The sequence below is a fragment of the Falco naumanni genome, chromosome 1 (genome assembly GCF_017639655.2).
Source record: "Falco naumanni isolate bFalNau1 chromosome 1, bFalNau1.pat, whole genome shotgun sequence".
Taxonomy (NCBI): Eukaryota; Metazoa; Chordata; class Aves; order Falconiformes; family Falconidae; genus Falco; species Falco naumanni.
Genome location: NC_054054.1, coordinates 25,963,754 through 25,985,357, shown reverse-complemented (window position 1 = coordinate 25,985,357; position 21,604 = coordinate 25,963,754).

Below are 21,604 nucleotides of genomic sequence, written 5' to 3'. Positions count from 1 at the left end.
ATTTTGCCCCTGCTCATAAGGCTTTTAGCAAGCGACCCTCTTTCCCAGCGTTCACTAAGTTTAGGAAAATCTCTTACAGTCTCATGGTTTCTGCTCCATGCACACAGCAAGCCTGGAAACTAGATCATCTGAAACTGAAGTTCCCCTTATTTCATAGCGGTAGCCCACTGAACTCACACAACAGCCCTACTGTTCTTCCCCAAGGAAGATAATACAAGGTCTTAGAGAGATTGATGCCTTAATTCCTACTTAGCAGCACCTCAATGAATCAAGAGGCCCACTAGTGTCAGCAGAGCCAGCCAGAGATGGATGTAAGTTTTCCAGTGAGAATTTTCATCCCCTTCAGAAAAATCTTCCTGGCAACTTCAGAGAAGCCATTCTGATAGCATCACATAAGCTTCAGCTGAAGTTCACTTTGGAAACAGAATGGGGCAAAAGGATTTTTTGACACGTGACCGAAGCACCTTGACTGTAGAACTTCCCAATTAATTATTAAACAATATTATTTTTTAAGACTTTTGTTGTTTGTTTGTTTTTACTGTAAATGTTAAAAAACCTGCTAAAACATTAAGTAAAATCAAAACAAAAAGCATGCATAATCCCTTCCCACAGTGTTTCTTAAATATTTTTTTTCCCATTCTGTGTTGCAACTAAGCTGAATCAAAGGTGTCAGGGTAGGGTTCCTTGTAGAATGAATCTGCAAGAAATGTGCAGGGTAGGGTTCCTTGTAGAATGAATCTGCAAAAATGTGCTGTTAGATACCAGTCCAAAAGAAAACAGTTTGCAGAATCTTGTGGAAATCAAGCAAGCATAGGCCCAAGGAATATTGATCTCTACATCTTTAAGAGATGTAGGGAAGGAGGATCCAAGCATATATCACACCTGATAAGCCATATGTCTAAGGATACATCAAACCCAGATGAAAATGAAGAAGGGTTCTTATTTTCCCTAATGAAATTGAAGCCCAGAGAAAGTCATGTCAGATCAGGATCCTCTCCTATTCCATCTTGAGGAAATGATTTTACCTCTTAGTTGGATTTACGGTAATTGTATAAAGGCTTCCAATCTCTGAAATCTGTAATGAAATCTGTAATCCTGACCTGCTGGATATGAGCTATACAATTACTCTGAGTATATTTAGAGCAAATAATCCATTCCTGCAAAGCTCAAAATATTCATAGCTTCTGATGCACGACACTGTGTCCAAGGGTCTGGACTATAATTACATCTGCAACAAGGTGGAAGGCCACATCTGACTCCTGCTAAGCCCTTTAAGGGCGCTCATCCTCTCCTTTTGACAGTGTTTGAGACATATTAAGTCTTTGGTTGAATCAATATCTATTGTGTGGGAACAGAAAATGGTGAGATTAAAAAAAAAAACAAAAAAACACCATACAAAGCAGTCCACTCCTTACCAACCAACACAGCATAACCCATCACCTACACTGAGCAAGAAGCAAAATCCACCAATACTGTTCACTTCTGTAAACTAAACCAGCGGATAAAAGGTTCATTGGATATGCTGGTGAAAACTGTTATAATCATAGGAAGTTTGTTTAATAGGGTAAGGGCTACTGTTTGCTTCTCCTTGGTTATCCACAGCTCTCTGTGGAGTCAATTTCTCACAGAGCCACACACGGCTCTAAATAATCCTTTAATTATGAACCCAGTGTAGAGGTTTAGTGATTCAGAGGCACTCAAAAAGCACAAAGGGACCCATTGCAAATTAACACAAAGCCTCCCACAGACTTCCATGGTCATGGAAGCGGGCCTGTATCCATCTGCTTCACTTAAATATATGCTTAAGTTGCACTGAAACAGAAACAAAGCTTAATCTTACACATGAAGTTACACAGGCTCAGAAGCTGCTTACTTAACTAGGGGTTAAAAAAAGCAAGCTTTACTCAAGCATATTTCACAGTATAGGTGGTTTGATATTGAAATGATTCTATCAGCTTATCCTTGGAAAAACGACTTGAGATATCAAAGTCAGACATGCCTATCACCACATTATGAGATTAAGCACATCATTATCTAGATGAGTAAGTTTCCAAATTTCTGGACTTTAAAACAGCCTCTTTACAGTGTACTAACGGTATCACTAATAGCCCGCCAGCAACATCAGCTCGTGAACTTCTGAACGTTTTCCCATCTCTCTCCACCAGCCCCTCTAATTGTACTGACATGAAGTTGGCAAAACGTTGCCAAACTCCCCAGACGATATTATTCCCTTCTAAGTTATGAGAAGTCATTTTTAACCGCTGTTATTACAGAGAGCCATTCTGCATCCAGTGGAATTGCAGGGGAGATCTGGCAACAGGGAGAGAAGGGGTATACAAGCATCTTAAACTGCTATAATTGCCTCAGCTAACAGTTCAACTGCACTGGGAAAAAACATTTTGTGCAAAATTACAGATCCCTAAAGTGTATCCTCTTGCACATAGGCGCTCAAGTCACAGCATGACTAATGACAGGATGAGGTCAGAATTCCTCACTCATCGCTAAAGGTTAAGGAAGTTATTGAGAACAGCATTAAAAATACGAATTAGTGTTTCCATGAGGAAGGAAGTAGCACCACGCACACTGTACGGCAACAGCACGCAAGGGCCAGACTGACATTCAACAGGACAAGATCCACAGCCAGCATCCTGAGAGAACCCTCCCGCAGTACCACTGCTGCGCCCTTTGCTGACACCAGGCTCCTTACCCCAGTGATTACAGCTTCTCCCACCCCACACAGCCAGTCAAACTGTAACCTAGCTACATCTTTACCGATAGCCGATGAGTGACCTTTTCTGATCAAACCACACTTGTTTGCCTGATACATCGACAACAAGACCTTTTTTTCCTCTGCATACAAGGCACAGCTGCTGAAGCAGCCCACCCAAACCGTCCTTTGCAACAGATTACTATCTATTCAAATGCCAAGTACTTCCACATCTTCACCAATACTGAGAACAAGTTATTCACATGCGACACCTTCCTGGTTTGTGCCTTATTGGGCTTCTAGTCATCCAAAAGATAACTTCAATTATTTTCTATTTATAATTTGTATTTTATTTTGAATTATGTAGCATTTTTCTCTTTCAGGTATTATTGCCTTTGTGCTTTCTTCTGCCTTAAACTCAATGCACAGAACAAGCATAAAGAATTGTCTTACAGAACAACTTTTTCAAACCTCTACCCATTTTATTCCTGCTGCAGCACCTCCAAAGCTGGTAACTGCTGGCACATACATACACATAGTTGCAATTTCTTTTTGTGAGTTGTGAGCCATCCTACACACTATTAAGACAACCAAATACAAATAGCTGCAGTGTTGTGATCATACAGCATGGGTTTTAAATCTGCCCAATGACGGAAGTCAAGAAGTTTATTACTGTTTTTCAAGATTGATTCCTAACCCACTTAGTCAATCAGGCAGTGATCCAAGCACTCATAGCCCCAAAGCTTTTCAAATCTTCAGCATCGTGCCTCATGCTAGGCATTTAAGTACTCCTTCGCTCGCACATAATCAGGCCCTTACTTTCTTTGCTGCATCAGGTTCAGTGTTTTCAGCCTGTTGTAAGATCAAGTCCTCCTATCAAGATTCAAATTACTTGTTTTACAAAGCCTTGCAGAGAGGAAAACTTTGTCGGACAATAAATATGCAATAGCAGTTGAGAACAGGGAGCGAAGACTTGGGCTACCCAAGTTTTACAGAGCCCCAGAAAGTTCCTGTGCTTGAAAGATGGTAACAGATTGTCAAAAAGGGTTAAAGCAGCTGTCCGCATGGCTCTCCTCAGCTCTCTGGAGTGTGGCAAAGCTATTGTTTGGCGTAATCATGACACAGATCTGCATGTGTACGTCTTCAATAATTCATGTTGCAGCTTGTCTCACTGTGGGGACAGATGTCAGTGAAATCAGTGACAGCCGATCATGCTGATCCTTCACATAATCATGTGAGAGCTGATCCTGTGGCGACGCTGAGCCCTGGGAATGCATCCGTTGATGCTGATGTGAGGATGACAAGAAAAGGCAGATACAGACACCTATGTGCAACACATACATGTAACAAAATATGCCAGCGCGCATGCGGCACCTCTGTGCATTCGCACAGGTATCAGAGAACATAAAGGCAGAGCAGCCACCATGGTCTGCAGACACATCGGAGGGCACCCACTGTAGAGATGCCCAATGTGAAGGACGAGTATAAATCATAATCTGATAAATAGCTTACGTGAACGCTGTGCAAGTTCATGTGCGCTTCAGAACGAACCAATGGTTTCCTCTGTTTTGCCTGCTGCTTTGAATGCTTCGACTCAAAAGTGATACAACACCTCCTTTTACATCTTCACTGTTTTACGTTATATTAGTCTTATCAAATATTGCAACAGATTACAGGAGAAGCCACAGTACAGTTATACCCACTACAGGGCACAGATGTAATCTCTCAGAGAGAGAAAGTGACTTAGTGATAATTAGAATGATTGGATCCTTTCATCTGATTTGAAAAAAATCTATTGTTGTTGGACGAAAAAATCCCACATTATTTGTAGCATTAAATGGGTTCCTGGGTTTTGTGGTTGTTTTTGTTTTAATCCAATGTCTAGTCTGAATTGTGATATGTCTTCTGTTTTGAGACTTAAAAGAATGATCTAATTCATTATTTATGGTGGGGTTTTTTTCAAATACACAAACATCTAGCTCAGTTTGGTTAGCTTTCTAACTAAGCTTCCTCATACTGGCTCACTTGATTTCTGTATCTGCTTTGAGGCAGCAATTAAGAAAATCTACAACTAACTGAATTGGGCATGTTACACCTATCACTGGCTGAATTCATAATGTGTTACGTTACACAAGAAAAACAGGAGTTAAACGGTGGGATAACTTGCACTTTTATGGAAACATTTTAAAAGCCAAAGTGAAATCATTGTCTTACAGTCATATAAGAGAAAGTTACATGTGTCTGTACATACACCTGTGCACATGGGACTTCTGTCAAGTGACACAGACAGAAAGCCAGGACCAAAAACTTGCACTTCCAGGGAAATCCCACTGGCAAGGACTGGGTAAGAGACACCTACTTCTAGAGAGGTCCACAGCCGTAAGGCAAACATTGGGAAGCTCTGGTAAAGCTGGATTTACACAGAGGCAGTTTCTCCTCCAAGTGACTTGAATAATTCAAAGCAACTGTTGGCTATTGTTGCATAAGTGGTCTTCGTGAAACCTAGCAATTAAAAATACGAGGGGTGGAACGCATGCCCCGAGTCCAGTCCACAGCAGCTTATGATAATGCACTACAGTGAGATATACCACAACTCTAAGACCAGGTATTTCTAATTCACCGAATGGTACGCTCTGCAGTTATGTGTTTGAATCACTTCTTTCCCTCTTGTTATTAGAGAGTGCAGAGTATTTTCCCCAGTGATGCCAGCCTCAGAAAAAAACTCATCTAAGATCAGTGCATTTAAAAAAGGACATTAATTTCTCATTATACTGGGATAAGATTGTTTTCAAGGCAACATCCTGACTGAGTCAAAGTATCTCATTAGAGCTGCCATGCATACTGTTGTTTAACATCATGTGCCATTTTTCTTTGGAAGGTGCATTTACATAAACATTTCTAATCACAGCCCTGTAAAGAGACACAGTATAATAATTTATGACTTTTAGGTAATATGTCATATGAATCTTAACATATGGCATTACGCTGTATGATGGCAATCTTGGCTCTTCTAAGGGAACCTGGATAACATCCAGTGAGATGTGAATGAGCCAAATGCAATAGAAAACCATATCAATGCTAATCCAGGTTTACACCTTTCATTCAGCACTCCAAGCTTTCCACCAGATGGTTTTGCACAGAAGCATTAATGCCAGAAATAATTGTGTAGACTCCCCCGGTTTTCAGACATGCTATTTCTGAAGCCTCGAACATGAAAATAATCTTCATAAACGGCATCAGCAATTCACAGGTGCAAGAAATGGTTTGAAGCCTTTGGAAGAAAATGCCCAAAGGTGACTTAAAGAGTTTCGCCACCCTGGGTCACAGTGACTTCCTTTGTTTTGTAAGGGCAATTCAGGGTAGCTTCTTCCTCTATTTTACAGAAGCTCTTTGCTACCAAAAAACATTGTCAGATCACCGGAAACGAACAAAAAGCAGAAGGATTTGGCACAAAGCACTGCTCACTGCTTTATATCTGACAGCCATTTTTATTACCACCCAAACGAGCGGCCACAGGCACCAGGTCAGGGAAAACTCTGCTGTGTACACGAGTTCACTACCATACAGCAAGACACCAGGCTTCAGGTTTGCTCCACCGCTGCCCTGATACAAGGATAAACAATATCAGTTCTGGAACTATGTTTTCAAGCTCAAGTGTTGCAGGCTCCCCAACAGCCTGCTCAAATTGGTGTTCATAACCGTACTTCTGTAAATGCCCACAGTTATGTCACTCAGTCAGCAATGATATGGTGCTAAGCAAAATACTAGTGTCAGTGCATCAGAGTATCACACACAGAAATGTAATTTAAGATTTCAGAGACCAATATGGAGCTGATGCCAAAATAAAATCAGCTAACTACAGAATGATACTCGTACCATCACATGGAAGTGCAGACACTGAGTCAGTCACCTTATGTAGATATAACAGCTAAGGACATATTAGTTCAGGTACTCACATGACTGTACTCATTTAACCCAGGACATGTACAGAGGAGGTTGTGCTTATATACAATACTTAATTAGGAAAGTAACTGAACAGTTTAATATCTAGCATAAAGAAATTTAGCTTAAGTTTAACACTAGCAGTAAACTACACAGCATGGAAACATAAAACAGAGATGCAGCTCCCTGTGGAAATTACTGGTCTGCTTTTGCTACTTAGTTTGGGAGTCCTGTTCTGTTCTTGACTTTTTCTCAGTGCTGGGAGCTGCAGCCTAAGTTTATTTCTTTATCTGTAAGTGATCTTCCTTCACACCCAGTCACCATTTTGCTGGAGTTGTTACTGCTAAGCATGATCTATTCCAAGAGGTCTGTCGTCTCCCATCTCCCATAACAATGCTAACTTGCATTTCTCAGCCTATGTCCGGCAATGAGATTGAACTACACAGTGGAGATACATCTAGAACAGGCAAGATATGGCTATAAATTATTTCCCTCTTGGAGAAAAGAGCTCTGCAGGAGATCCCAGTATCGTCCTGCAGCAGCTACCAAGTATAAAAAGGGTAAGCTGAGATGAAAGAGAATCTCCTTTCCAAAATGCAGAGAACCCCGAAGTGGGTACATAAATAACGGAGGTAACATACCCCCCTCTTCACCAGTTGCACCCAAGAAGTTCACAGCCCCACAGAAACCCTGCCAAGCTCACCAACCCACCCATGTTACAGGACCTTCTTTGCACCCTAGCCACATAGGTGGTTTTATCCCCTATCTCGAGATTCACTAGCACAAACAGTAAACCAAACTTCTCATGTACTTGTAAAAACTCTGGAGGTTTACAAGTCACTGTCTGTCCCCAGCTCCAGCCCTAGTACCATGTAAAAGAGCAATCACCGCCTTTGCCTTCACCTGATAATACGTCAAAATTTTATCAGCTATAAGAAATCCAGCAAATATTTCTCACTTTTGCCTGTGTTATTATTCTGTATTGTAACTTCTACTGTGTATTTTATTATCCCTATATATGAAACAGTCCTTGGAGGCCCTGATTTGAGTGTTTGTCTTAAATAGGCAGAATGAAGTCTTGTGTCTCAGGTCACCTATAAAGCCTATACCTGGATCTAAAGACAGCATCTGGTACACCCTCCATCTCTACAAACGCCTAAGAACTGCTGAAATACAAATGTCAAAACAATTTATGTTCAGGGATGACATGGGTCCCTGGAGCGGCTACCGCAGGGAGGTTACAGACTGGCCATAATGCCCCTGTACTACTGGAGTGGGGTGGGGGGAGTTGTTGGGTGTGATGGTGTCTGTGTTGGGTGGGTTTTTTTTAAACACATCTGATCAGAAACACCCTGACCACAGTGGACTGCATCAGGCAGTGCCTCTGAAGCTAATAAACACTTCACAAGACTGTTGAGAGCTAAATCAAGTTTTTGATACAAACACCAGGACTGAGGCTTCCCATATCTTATCTTGCAGACTACATAAAGCTATGAGACTTCCCCCAATATGCTGGGCATGGGGAAGTCTATAGGAACCCCTTCCAGGCCAGGAAGGCACTTTTTTTAACTATTCTTGTTCTCCAACACATATAGCCCCATTCATGCCTCAGCATTCTTACTTGCTTGACACCGTATCATGTGCTTAGCTTCACAGAAGGCTCTCTTTGTCTGAGCCATCTAAAAATGGCATCTCCCTGGTCCTAAATGCTGCCAGCCATAGGGGACATGCCCCTTATGCGACACATACGAAGAGCACATATGTCAGCTTTTTATTTCCTAAAAAACCAAAAGCCCACTTTTTTTTTTTTTTTCCACAGCAGCATATGCATGATGAGCCAGCTGTCAAGGAAACACAATTTTAAGCTTTCTGCCTTGAATGTACATTTTCAGAGTAGTTGAACAAAACAGCATATTGCTGACATTGTTCCAGAAGTGTAAGGAAGAAGAAAGAAAAGATTTAACTTTTGCTGTTAGATCCCTGTTCTTTTGTAGTAGACATGGCTCCACCAGACACAATGGCTTTGTTACAGCACATTTCATTCAGGGCTAAAGCTTTGAATATTCAGCAGGGCTCCAGGCTAGTGATTCTGTTGCAGCTAGGTTTCTTGTCTTCCAGGAAGCCCTTGACAAAGGTCACAAACAATTTGCTCGTTCCTCTTATTAAAATAAAGATGGAAAGCATTGATGATAGCTCTGCCCAGCAGCTAACTTCATCATCTGTAGCAGTTCCAACATATGCTTGTGAGATAATGAAAAATATAGCATTAAATACAGTGGCAGATTGAATCTTGTTTCAGGGTAAATATAGTAAGTCATTTTTTTTTCCTCCTCATTTCCTCAGAACCTGTTTAGCATTAGACTGTTAATATCATCACTGATACATGACAAAACCATTGCATAATATACTGCATTCGAAGCCAGCCCCCCCATAAAAGTGAGCAATGATAAAGTATGAACATGTTTCAGGCATTCATAATAACGAAGTGCTCCTAGCCAGCCCTCTTCCGGCACGTTTCCATTTGCAGACCTTCAGAGAACTTGGCTTTGCACTGGGCCACGTGCCTCCAAGTCTCTTGCCTTCTAAGTCAGGTTTGAGACACAAGGTTGCTTCAGACTCCTTTTCAGGTCCTGCAACTTTGCACGTGACCTTGGCTCTTGCAGTTGGCTGCTGTTGTATTGCTTACTGTCAAAGCATCCCACAAATCGTATTCTGGTCAACATACAAGACAGCTGGTTTATTTTCTACAACGAAACTTAGAAGCCTGGACAGTATTTTTTTGCAGCTTTCCAGTGTTTCCATGTGAAATACATATGTATATTTTTAATAGACCAGTTATAGGTGGGGTTCTCAGCCTTCACGACCTGCTTCATGATAGTATGTAACACCAGTGATGACCAATAACTCTGCACAGGGGGTCAATTCACCTCACTATGTGTTTCTGCAAACTCCAGCAGAGATCAAATTGAACCGTTTGCATCAGAACAAGCTTAATTTGTTTTTATTGTTTTCAAGGTATCTTTTCTAGGTATTTCCCAGGCTCTTCATGAAACCAAACATACAAAGCCCCCTAGAACTGGGCAGGCTTTGAAGATGTATGCTTTTGGAATATGGCTGTAGCACAACTAAAGTGTCTCAGCTAGCTGTGAAAGGTTCAGGCAAAAGTTGTCCCAAATATTGCCAGGTTTTATCGCATGCTTAACCAGAAAGATATTTGCAGTACCTGCTTCTTTTCTGTGCTGAATTTTGTAGAAAAAAAACCCAAACCCACAGAGTTGCATATGATTCAACTTACACATTCACCAACTGCTTTTTTTCATACAAAGAGGAATGGCGGGTAGCGCTGCTGACTGCCCCAATACTGCTTCCTGAAAAGGTTTGCAACTTTCTCCCTACTACCTATGTACTGACCTCTTGCCACCTGGTAGCATTCATTACATGTTATGCTGCGAGTTTCATCACTGCAGCAGAGAAACAGATTTATTCCTGATCACAGAAGCCAATAAATCCTTTTGATACATCAAAGCCACCAGCACAGTCCAAAGCCTATCTCAGGAGGAAGAGGGCACACAAAATAGACCCCTCAGATACTGTTACAGTAGAAAAGCAATGGCTGTAAAAGGTTTGTTTATGGACTAGGATATGATATCACCTATGATGCACCTGCTTTTTGATGTGAGACTGGTATAAGCAGTTGATAACAGAGCTCTCGATCTACCAGATAGTTATAAGCAAGCCATTACAGTACTGCAAAAGCATTACCGCCACATCAGCTGCATGCTTCTGGTGTTGGTACTCTGTAGAGTTCACAATCAGAAGCAGCAAAGTCCTCAACTTGCTCTACCTGGACTTAAATTCCACAAATTACATTTTCAGAGAAAAAGGACACTCTGCTCACGTGTTATCACTAGGGATGCATCAGCTGTGGATGCTTCAAGGAGGAGTCCACACTCAGAAATACCTGCAGAACAACAAGAAATAGACTGACGGAGTATTTTGTCAATTGTACCACATTACCAGCAAGTCTCAAAGAGCATCTTCGCAGCACTGAGTCACTAGCACTGCAGCAGAGCCCTAATAGCTGCAGAAGAGAACGCAGCCCTCCGATTCCAACTGGGCCATTGCCCAAAGCATTTTTGCCAATGACTCATTACCCAGATGTGAAATGGTGAATGCCAAGTATTTATTTTACAGTGCTTTTTAGCGCAGCAGTCAGGAAAAGGTGGTAAAAACTCTGACATTCTGTAGCCATGAAAATGCACAGCCTAGTTCCTGCTAAATAACACATTCATGGGCTTCGTTCCATCAGGTCAGGAGCACGGTGACACTTTACAACAGCTGACACATTGGCCCCATGTATTCTGAACACAAATTCTGCATGAATGGTTAAAGCATCAGGTTAACCCCGTTCTCTGTTGGCACTCTTCGAGAAGTTAGGGCAGAACGAGTGGGTAGTACTTTCTTGTAGCTGCTTCACATTTCCTTTCTCCACTTAGACACACACTTCGGGGTAATTTCCACACACGCATACGAAGATGCAGAGATACCGGCTCTCTTACCAGGTGCAGGCTATAAGTAAGGATGCCCATGTGTCTCCTGCTGCCATTTCAGATATCCTTCCCTTGTTTCCCTGGGGTTCAGGATGACTCTGGCCTTGTTATTATGACCTCAGATATATTTTGCTGGCTGAAGCAGTCAGCCAAAGGTGACCTATGCGACCGATTCACCTTTTTACTAGTAGTATGCTCATATATTATATTGATACTTTTCACCGACAGAATAAAAACCATGGTGAATTAAGCTAGTAGCAAGACAGCAGGCTTACGCAGCAAGCTGCTGTAACCTTTACAGCTAACAGCAGCAGCATTCCTACCAAGCTCTTTAGAAGCAGGGTGGCTGACAACCCCCATTTTGAGGAGGAATGACTCATTTAAACCCCACCCACGAGGCTTTTACAACGGCTTCGTAAGTGAACATGTAAGAAAAACCCTGCAGATGCATTCCCACTGCAAAAGCACTTCTCTTGACAGCAAATGGCACCCCTGCTGCCTTGTCGAAGAAGGGTGCTACAGCTCTCAGAGCGACCAGCAGGCAATACACAGCTAATTAAGGAACTGTGGGGAAAGCCATGGCTGTTCAGGCTGAAGCATGATGTAAATACCAATGTCATTGTGGTGCAGCACAAGTAAGAGAAACCGGCATCTCTAGGAGAACTAGTCAGGCTAATCGTCTGGATACTTGCCTGCTCCCCTGCGATCTTCCTTAACAGGCATACCTCCTGACCTGGGCCCATCTTAACAATCAAAGGCCTTTCATCTGGAGAAATTCCTTTAGCATATCCTCATGCCTCTCATGATAGCAAACAATTCTAATACAAAAATCTCCAGACAGTGCACAGTGGCTCCCTTCTCATCTTAATTAGGAGCAGCAGTTCCACTACATTAGCCAAGTGAGGCAGGAGGCTAGTGACCAACATGTCAGCTTCCTTCCCACTGCTGGGTGTTTTGCATTTCCCATTCCTGTTGTGTTGCTGAGGGTGAAGCTGAGAGACGGCATGCAAACCCAAGAGAGATGTAACCCACCAAAAACACTGAGGAAGGCCAGTATTCGAACTAAGCATAATTTTTCACTGGTTTGCAATTGGCAAAGTGCTATTTGTGAACTGCTTTCCCAAATGGGGCACTCAGCCTACACTTACCACACTGAACTTCTTTGCCTAAAGTGTTCCAGCATTACAAACAGGACAAGTCTTGTCTCAAAATGCTTTGGCAAACCACAATAGAATTGAACTACGAAAGCCTTCCCTTGAAGGATTACACTCAGGAAAAAAAAAAAAAAAAAAGAAGAAAAAAATTGCTTACTGCTTGAACACCTTTGATTTTCAGTAGGCATTAACTCCAATATTCAAATGCAATCCTTTGGCCAGAACAGAGGCTGCTCAAGGCAATGATATCTATTACAGGCAGTCACACTATAAAGGAAAAAGGCAGTGTGTCATTGGACAGAACAGAAGCACATACTTAAACTCACATCGGTTGCTGGCATCGACAGCTATTTAATAAGGTACAGTGTTACTCTCGGGCAAACAGCCCTTGGGGTTCTCAGAACACACAGGCAGACCCCGGAAATAAATGGCAGTTTCACTTCAGCAGCTTAATTAAAAGCCTGACTCTGAAGCTGCTGCTCATTTTCCCCAGGAATTCTTTCATGTTAGGTTCCATTTTGTCATCACTCACAATATAAAAAGCAGAAAACAGGGAACCAACTTCACATCTCATTTTCTCTCTGCCTTTAAAACCTTTAGCCTTAGAAGACAGCATCACCACTTCAGCAGGTCCCACAGACCTACTCAGCAGTGCTTATTTTCCACTCACAGAGCACTTGCAATTAAACCTCAAACCCGGATTGTTCCTGCATTGAGTTTGCAGTCAGCATCTTAAATCTTGATACTTCGCCTTTCTTGCCTATTTCCTCACAATGTAACTGATGTCAGTTCTGGGTCTTGAAGAAGCCAAAAAACCTCCTCATTCCTTACAGCATGATCTGTAAAAACTCAATCCACAACCAGCCATGTGTAATGAATCATTAGGGTTTAAAACAGCAATCAGTTTATTAGTACTTAGTAAAAACTTCTTGAAATACTTTAAGTCTTTCATTTAGATATCTCTAGTGATGTTACCTCAAAAAAACAACAAAAAAACCCACCCAAAAAAATCTTCTGAATTGCTTGAAGATGTTTAAGAAGCCAATGACTTACAGATATATACATCCCTGCAATTTTGATTTCCACTGGTATTACGAGCATCATGTAACTATTCTGCTGTCCATTCAAATCACAAGAACATTATTAAGTCGATTAGCCCATACTGCAGCTGGGAAAACTGAGACTCAGCAAATAAAGCTGCCTGGTCACCCATGGTGGAGATAGCTATTAGAAGCACTTAAGCACAAACAGACATCAGCCAGGTTGGGGACGCACAGTCATTACAGCCAGTGATTCTTCAGTTTGAAAGCAATCATCCAGATTTGCTTGGAGAGAGAGAAAAACAAGGCACTAGGAGGAAGGTGGGAATAACAGACAAGAAGGGAAACCAGCACATTTTACAGTGCTATGTGAAGACTGAGCTATGTGGTTTTCTCAGCTGAGAAATTGATCTTAATGATTGAAATGTCTTCCCTGGGTGAGAGAGGTGTCAAAATATTCAACTGATTTGGTTCTGTTGAACAATGCAGTCTGGTTAGTTGGAAGTTACCACACCAAAAAATTGCCAGTTTGCCCAAGACTGGGAGCACACAGTCAGTGGAGCCAGCAGCAATGCAACTGCTGCACAGCGGTGCTGAGCACCCAGGTGCACTGCCAGAGCAGGCTCACACTTCCCCAGCTCTTGGTGTCATCGTTTGAACACTGCATGGCTAAACGTTCACATGAGCACTCGCTGAAATAGACCGCTCTTAATTTCACCAGACAACTAATTATAAGGCAAATGACGTAATGAAATATGCAACTAAGTTATAAACTGACAAGCTGGGTAAGTTCCAACTATAACCTCACCCTAGATATGCCAGAAACTATACATTTCAAACACCCTTGCAGTAATTTCAGTGTTGCTGGGGGGATGGGTGTATATGGTTTTGGAACATGCACTGGTGAGGCTGTATTTGCAGAACCAGGAACAACTGTCCAACCTTGCCTTTTTTTCCCCCAGAGAGGTTCTCCAGAGTACAGCATTGCTAGCCATCCTGTTCAAAGAGCGAACCTAAGAGAACAGACTTCTTAGGCAACTTAATACACTAAAAAAAAAAGGATATAAAGAAGCCTCCTGTATCACACCCAAGGCTATCAGAGGTCTAACTGAACCTTGCTAACCCAGCATGTAACCTCTTAAAATTAATTTATTACTGGTTGCGGTTTTCATCCTTACATCTACTGGCAAATTGTTTTAGAACTTGATAGCTCTTAACATCAGAGTCCACCTTCTGATCTCCAGTGAGTTTATCCATGGTCAGTTTTGTGTTATATTTTGTGTATATATATTTCTTTGTGTGCCCATTTAACCTTTCAGCTTAAACAGCTGGTCTCCCCAACTTATTTACCCTTGTCTCTGAAGATGGGCATTCCTGCCTGTAATTGTACTCATGCCCTTTTTTCCTCATTTGGCCCTGTTCGCCCTCTTCTTTGCTGTGCCTTGTGCAATGCTTCCCTGTCTTTATGAGAAATAAAGCCAAAAGAAGCCTAAGGGAACTTGATCGGATAAAGAATAGCTGAATTTTAGCACTTTTCAGAACCTTTTAAATGGTATTAATACTAAAACAAGCAATAGCTTTGGAGCTGCTTGGTACGAAAAGACTGCATGAAGAGTGCAAGACAGCTGTGGACTGACCACACAAAAATAACAATGTCAGTTGCAAGTGCCAGCATCTTCTCTCCTGCTACTTTTACAGCTTATTCTGAGTGAATACCAGAATTAATGCAAGCCAATTACAGAATGTACCTGAAGCCTGACCTGGGCAGCTATGGACAAGCATTATCTAAGCAAGACTTTCAAAGCAGGTTGTATACCTGACTCTCACTTAACAACAAGGAGGCACATCATCTGCTCTGACACTATCAGCCCTATCTGGCCTGAAAAGTAAACATTTTTGAGACTAAAGGTCCAAGCAAAACATTTGGAAGCATTCAAGTGATCTGGACATTGCAGAGGAAGATCATGTTCCTAACACATCAAGCCTATGAGAGAACTCAGAAGGATAATCCAAGTCTCCTACTCTTGTCTGGATCTTCCCTCTTGGATTGCCCACCTCTATTTGTTGTTACTACACCCACAGTATCCTTTGCCTTTTACCATACCTCCAACACACAGAGTTCACGTACTCCTTCGGCACAAGGGCCTAGTTTGAAATCTTGGCCCAAGTCAGAGCAACCTCACACCAAAACACCTCTGTGCTCCTTCTACCCTTCTCAAGGAGCCTCAAGTAGGAAGGCTAATGCAAGCAGGGGGTGATGAACTGGCCAAGGAAGAGTTACTATAAAATCATACAATCATTGTTAAGGTAATAATCTATCGCCAACCACTGCTCAGACATCCACCTTATCAAGCTTTGGCCACTGACCTTACATGTCTTCAATATTTAGTTTTTCAAACATCTACTTTTGATGTTTCTATCCATTTATGCCACTCCTGCTAGTAGCCAAGTATGTAATTTGCTATTTCCAACCGCTATGTAAATTGATTAATCACAGGCAAACATAAGGCTGATTCTCATGCTGAGGAGAAGGAAAATCTGTATCAACTAATCTTTTTAGCACTTAAATTTCATAAAGCTTCCACTAATGCTAAACCTCCATCCCGTGCTCTAGCTCAGAACTTAACCTTTCTTCTGACTAAAAAGGAACAACTTTTCAGAAGGCTTTTAAACTCAGTGTAGATCTCAGCACAAGAAACACAGACTATTTTCTTTATTTCAGCCTAACACAACAAATATTCCATCAGGCATGCAGGACTATACAGATGGTTACTGAAGTGAATGGACCATCTTTCAAGGGCCAGTTGCAAAGTGACACCATCACTTTGTCACTCCAGCTTCCCACTTAAGGCAGAGTTGGAAATTCTTCATAAAGAAGCATTCTGCAGATGGCAACATTTACACATGATGTATATCACCTTTTGGGAACCTGAGAGGTTATACAGCATTAAGAATGTCTCTGGCACTGTCATCCATCACTTTATCAAAGTGAGAAAGTTAAAAAGTAACCCTCATGGGTGGCAAGTCACTCAGGCTCTCTGTACATTGCCAAGAGGTACAGAAAACTCTCACGCTCAGTGAGCCAAAGGATCATCAGGGCAAGCCCTGAAATAAATAGCAGCATCCTCCATGCCTCGAACAGAATGACTTCACCGTGGTCTTGCTGAGTGTTGTCTCATCATTACAGACTACTCATCTACTTCCCACAGAACCCACTTCTAAAAGAGGAAGGCACATCCTTGATTTGATGACCCCTGTACCGATTCTTCCACCAAAATAACCTCAGAAGCTAAGTGCTGTTTTCCGACTCCCAGAACTATATGCAACTACCAGACCTCTGTAGAAAATTCTGAACCAACAGGGTGCTTGGGGGCCAACTGCCCCTCAGTCCAGGACCTCCTGGGTGACAAGAGCAAGTTGTAGCTTCCAGACAAGGCAGAGAAGGGGATCTCAGGGTGGTTTAGCTGAGCAGCAAGATGAATCAAGAAAGAGAAACAGATGATTTCTTGACGGGTTTGGTGCTGTTAACAAATGTCTAGCACTGTGAAGAGGTACTGATGAATAAGGCTAAATGTTCTAATGTAGCATTAGAAATAAGGGAAGTGAAAAGAAGGATTAGATTGAAGAAAAGCCAGAGGTGGGGAATAAAGAAAATACTAACTACACTAATACGCAATGAAGGTGGTACAAGAATCAAGTAGGATAAAGAGGAAGAGGAGGCCATAAACAAACATGAACAAAAAGGAGAAGCTAACCTAACAAAGCACAAGATCAGGCAGGACTGTAGCACACAGAGGCAGATTTTCAAGGGCTAACTTTGGATTGGAAGTCATGTACCAACTCATATGTTACTGGAAATTTGTTTTCCCCTTTTCTGCATTTCATATGGATGCAAGTGCGTTTCAACCTCTGAGCAAGTCCACGTGCCGAGGCCACCAAAGTGACTGTTGGACCCAGAGACAAGGGTAACAAATATAACAAATATAACAACAGATGTCAACAAATGAAAGTTTCAATGAAACTTTCTTTTTTTTTTTTTTTTTTTTTTAGGCTCTACAGCATGTCTCACTTCCACAACAGTAAAAACCAGGGGTCTGGCTGCCCACCTCCTACCTTATACCGTTGCACCATGCCCATGACCATCCCAAGGGGTTTTAGACTGGGTTTTGTTTGTGGGTTTTTTCCTGACAACTCCCATTATCAGAGACCCCCTTTTGAGTAGGGACCACTGAGTAACTGCCAGACAAGGACCCAAAATGAAGCTGTACCACCAGAGAACCACACAGAAGCTCTCGATCAGTCCAGGTACCTGACCAGAGATGGCAACCTGCAGAGTCACAACACTTTGCCAGCAGCTTCCTCCCTCAGCACCAAGCGTGTGAGGTACTGGAAGCGTTGCCACAGACAGGAGGCAGCAACGGGCTCTCACAACTTTAGAGAAATAAGTGGAGACTTCTCTTCCTCCCTAGCTACTATGTACCCAAGCTCACGGACATCCAATTATTCTGAAGCATTTCTGATGAAAACTTCCAATGTATTATCACCCTGCCCCACAACCTGCAAAGGAATGCAAAACACCTCTAGAAGCCAATTTCACTTTGATGGCCCAGCAGATCAGTTGAAATGCTTACATCTGCTGTTAAAGAGCTTGTATGGATAAAAATCACAGCTTGCTCAAAGGATGACTCTTAGGAGCTTATTACCACTTGAGGGTCAGCATTACAGCGAGGTTCAGGGAGCAGCATGATGCCATAGTTAAATTAACTAAAGTGAAACCATTCTGAAGGAGAAAGTTAGCAGTGCATGTCACACACCCCAGCAGCCATAAGCGAGTCTGCAGACATACTTGAAAGACACCTACATGCAAATCTAACACAATTAGGCACACAAACTACCTGCAGCATGGAAAAGGCCTTCCAGACGGCATGCCTCCTGATCATTTATATCCCCTAAAGTAAAGCAATACCCAGCTCCTTCAACTACTTCAGAAGTAAAGCTTTACAATTAAAGAGTAAAACACAGTCTCCCATAAGCAGAAGCACAGCTGGTACGTATAAGAACAGACACAGGTTAAAAAGCTGGCAAAACTCACTTTCCTCCCTTACTCCCAATAAAGCTGCTTATCCTAAACAGCAGGATTGACCCCCTCAGTCTGCCTTCAGGTAATAACAACTCCTTTTGTGTTCTACTACAGCATCTTCCTCTTTCGCTCCTTGTTCCCCCTTCCCTCCTCCCACTCAGCCCATGCAGTAAAAAAACCTAAACAAACAAACAACCAAAAAAAAATAATCTTTCCATCCCTCCTGCAAGCATGTGTTTATCTCTTTATTTTTAAATGTTACAGCTTCCCAACATCTGTCTCTGTGTAGTATAATCTTACTGATGAAATATTTCATGTTTTCCTTGAGCCCTCATCAATATGTCTCTGTGTTATCAGCTTAGCAGATGGAGACACAGAAGGAATAACCTCAGCTTACCTGGGTGATTTCTTCTTAAGTACATGCTTACTGTACTCCAGGACAAGAATTGTAATAATTTTAGCAATGCAACATGATATCCTTCTGCAAAAACCTGAATTCTCTCCTCTTATGTCACGTATGCCTAATTCATTGCAATTTTCCCCTTGGATTCTCCAAGTTCTTATCACTGAAAACTAGTATTTCCAACCTCATTTCACGCATACTGAAAAACTTCAGGGAGACACCAAGGCCACCAGAAAAGCCACTGACACATCCAGGAACTGAAACTCATTTTCCCATGCTAAACCATGCTCATACCATCAATCTACACAGCCCTTGGACAGATGACTACTCTTCTTTAAGCGCCTAAAGAGACACCACTGAAATGCCTTTGAGAATTCCAGCCTGCCATGAAACTGTACAATGCACATTCCCATATGTTTAAAACTCACTCAAACAATCCTAGCACCAGTGACATCAGCAGGTGCTTTTGTCACTGACTTTTATCAAGCCAGGACTTCCCGCCTTGTGTGTTAACTGCAAAGAACATGTTAAATAAAAAATAAAATATTACCAGTACTCGGGGAAAGAGCCTTGGTTACTTGGAGCTCTACAGATTATCTGAGAGGCAAGAAAAAGTACAGCCAGTTCCTCCTTAGCCTTGTAAAGGATTCCTGCAGTGCTTGGCTGTTTAAGCAGGCTTGCATGTCTAATATCCTTGCATGCGTCTGAAAAAAATCTCTGCTTAAACACTCAACTCAGTGCAAGCCATACTAAGACTGCTCTAATTGTTACTAGAAAGGAACTTTGCAAACTTGTAGCCAGATCCTTTCCAAGACAGAATCATCCTTTATTCTGTCAAAAATCAGAAAGAGTCAATGACTAAAAAACCCCACCACCTACCATTGAACCAACGCTCTTTCCACTTACACTTAATATTTTGCAGGTTCCCCTCTTCTCCTTGTAAAGTAAACATTCCAGTGACTATAAAAAGCAAAGAAGTTTCCTTAAGACTTTCTCCCCATTATTGAATCCAACCTCCGAAAACCTGCCTTCCCTTTTGGTACAAAAAGTTGGATTTTCTGTTAGGTCTCCAGTGTCAGCAAGGACACTTGACTGTGACATGACACTGCAACAGCTCCCCTATATTTCACTAATAAAAGGAGGCAAGCATGCATCTCCTTTCTTTACCACTTCCCCTTTCCTACAGCACAGAAACACCACTCCGTACATAGACAAAGCAAGCAAGCAATAATTTGAGAAACCATTCTGACCATTATTACTGACCTCTAAGGCAGTTAACAGCCCAAGGCTGTGAATGTTACAGCCATTAAGATTCAGACAAAAAAAAGCTATCCACTATACTCAGATGAACAGAGATATTGGCCAAGTCACCAAAACCACATCAGCTGATTCTAATTCCCTGTCTATGAGTTGCACTCATCACAGAAATAAAATCCAGGTACTACAGAGGCGAGTAGAGGAGGCACACTTAGCGGGAGTAGCCTACCAACACCACATGCTGGCCTGCCTGCCTGCAAGCTCCATTGACATTTATTCCATGCCCTTCTTACACTGTGCCTGCAAGCACGAGGGATCAAAGCACCAATAAAGGCAAACAGGAGGGCAGCCGTAAGGCTGTTCAGGAAACACGCTCCTTTGTCTGAGGGTGCTTGGGCAGCGCTGCTGCGGTGCAACAGCAACTTCAGACTACGCAAGAATCAAGCCCAGTCTACTGCACAGCTCAGCCTAACACATTAGAGAATGATTACTGAACTGAAGGTTATTTGTTGCATGTTAGGGTATGTTAGGCTGGGGGGAGGTTTTTTATTTATTTGGTTTATAATCCTATCTGAATAAAGGTAAACACATAGGGATTATAAATGAAATAAATCTGAAGCAGAATAAAATGGGGGTGGTAGAAAAAAAAATCTCAAGAGGGTCAGGAGATAATGAAGATTATACCTCAATATTGGGATTATGATGTTAGTTCTTTATTTTAATAAAACTGGATAGAGATCTTTTATATCAGGGACAGAGCTTAGCTGTAAGGACAAAGTAATCTTCTGGGAATTATGCATACAGGCTCGACATCATTTTTATTGGATGGCTGATGAACTGGAAAACTCCAGGATAGCCTGGTTTTAATTTGTAATCTTAATTTTCATATAAATCGGTACAGTTGGAGGAAGGGGGGCAGATGCAGAGGGACTCTGATGCTGTGCTAATATTGCAGCATTAAGACAGCACATGCATTAAGGCTACAACTGTAACTCATCTAGTATCTGATCCCATCTTTTTGTCTATCCATCTGTCTCCCATCTTTGAGTCTATCTATCACTTCCCCACCAAATATCTCAACGATGACTCAATAGCAGAAGAGACAAAGTTCATGTAACATTTCATCCACCAAGAACCATCTACAATATATCTACAAACAACCAGTAAGCTCACCAGGAGGCAGCGGTGTGAAGGAAGGAGACTCAGGGAAGTGCCATGCTTTGGGATCAACTCCATCCTGACCATCCAGTCTGAAATACACCATCACCAAACAATGAGAGAGAACATACTATTTGCAGTTTTAAAGTATACAGTCACCTGAGCAGGGGTCCTAAGCCCTATGGGCAGTGCAGCCCTGACCCTCAGATGGGCTGAGTATCTGCAGCTTCTACTGCTAGCCTGTTGGGGAGGAACAATGCGGGGATTCAGGTGCCTTGAACCTTCAATGCTGTACATTCTTCATTTCTACAAC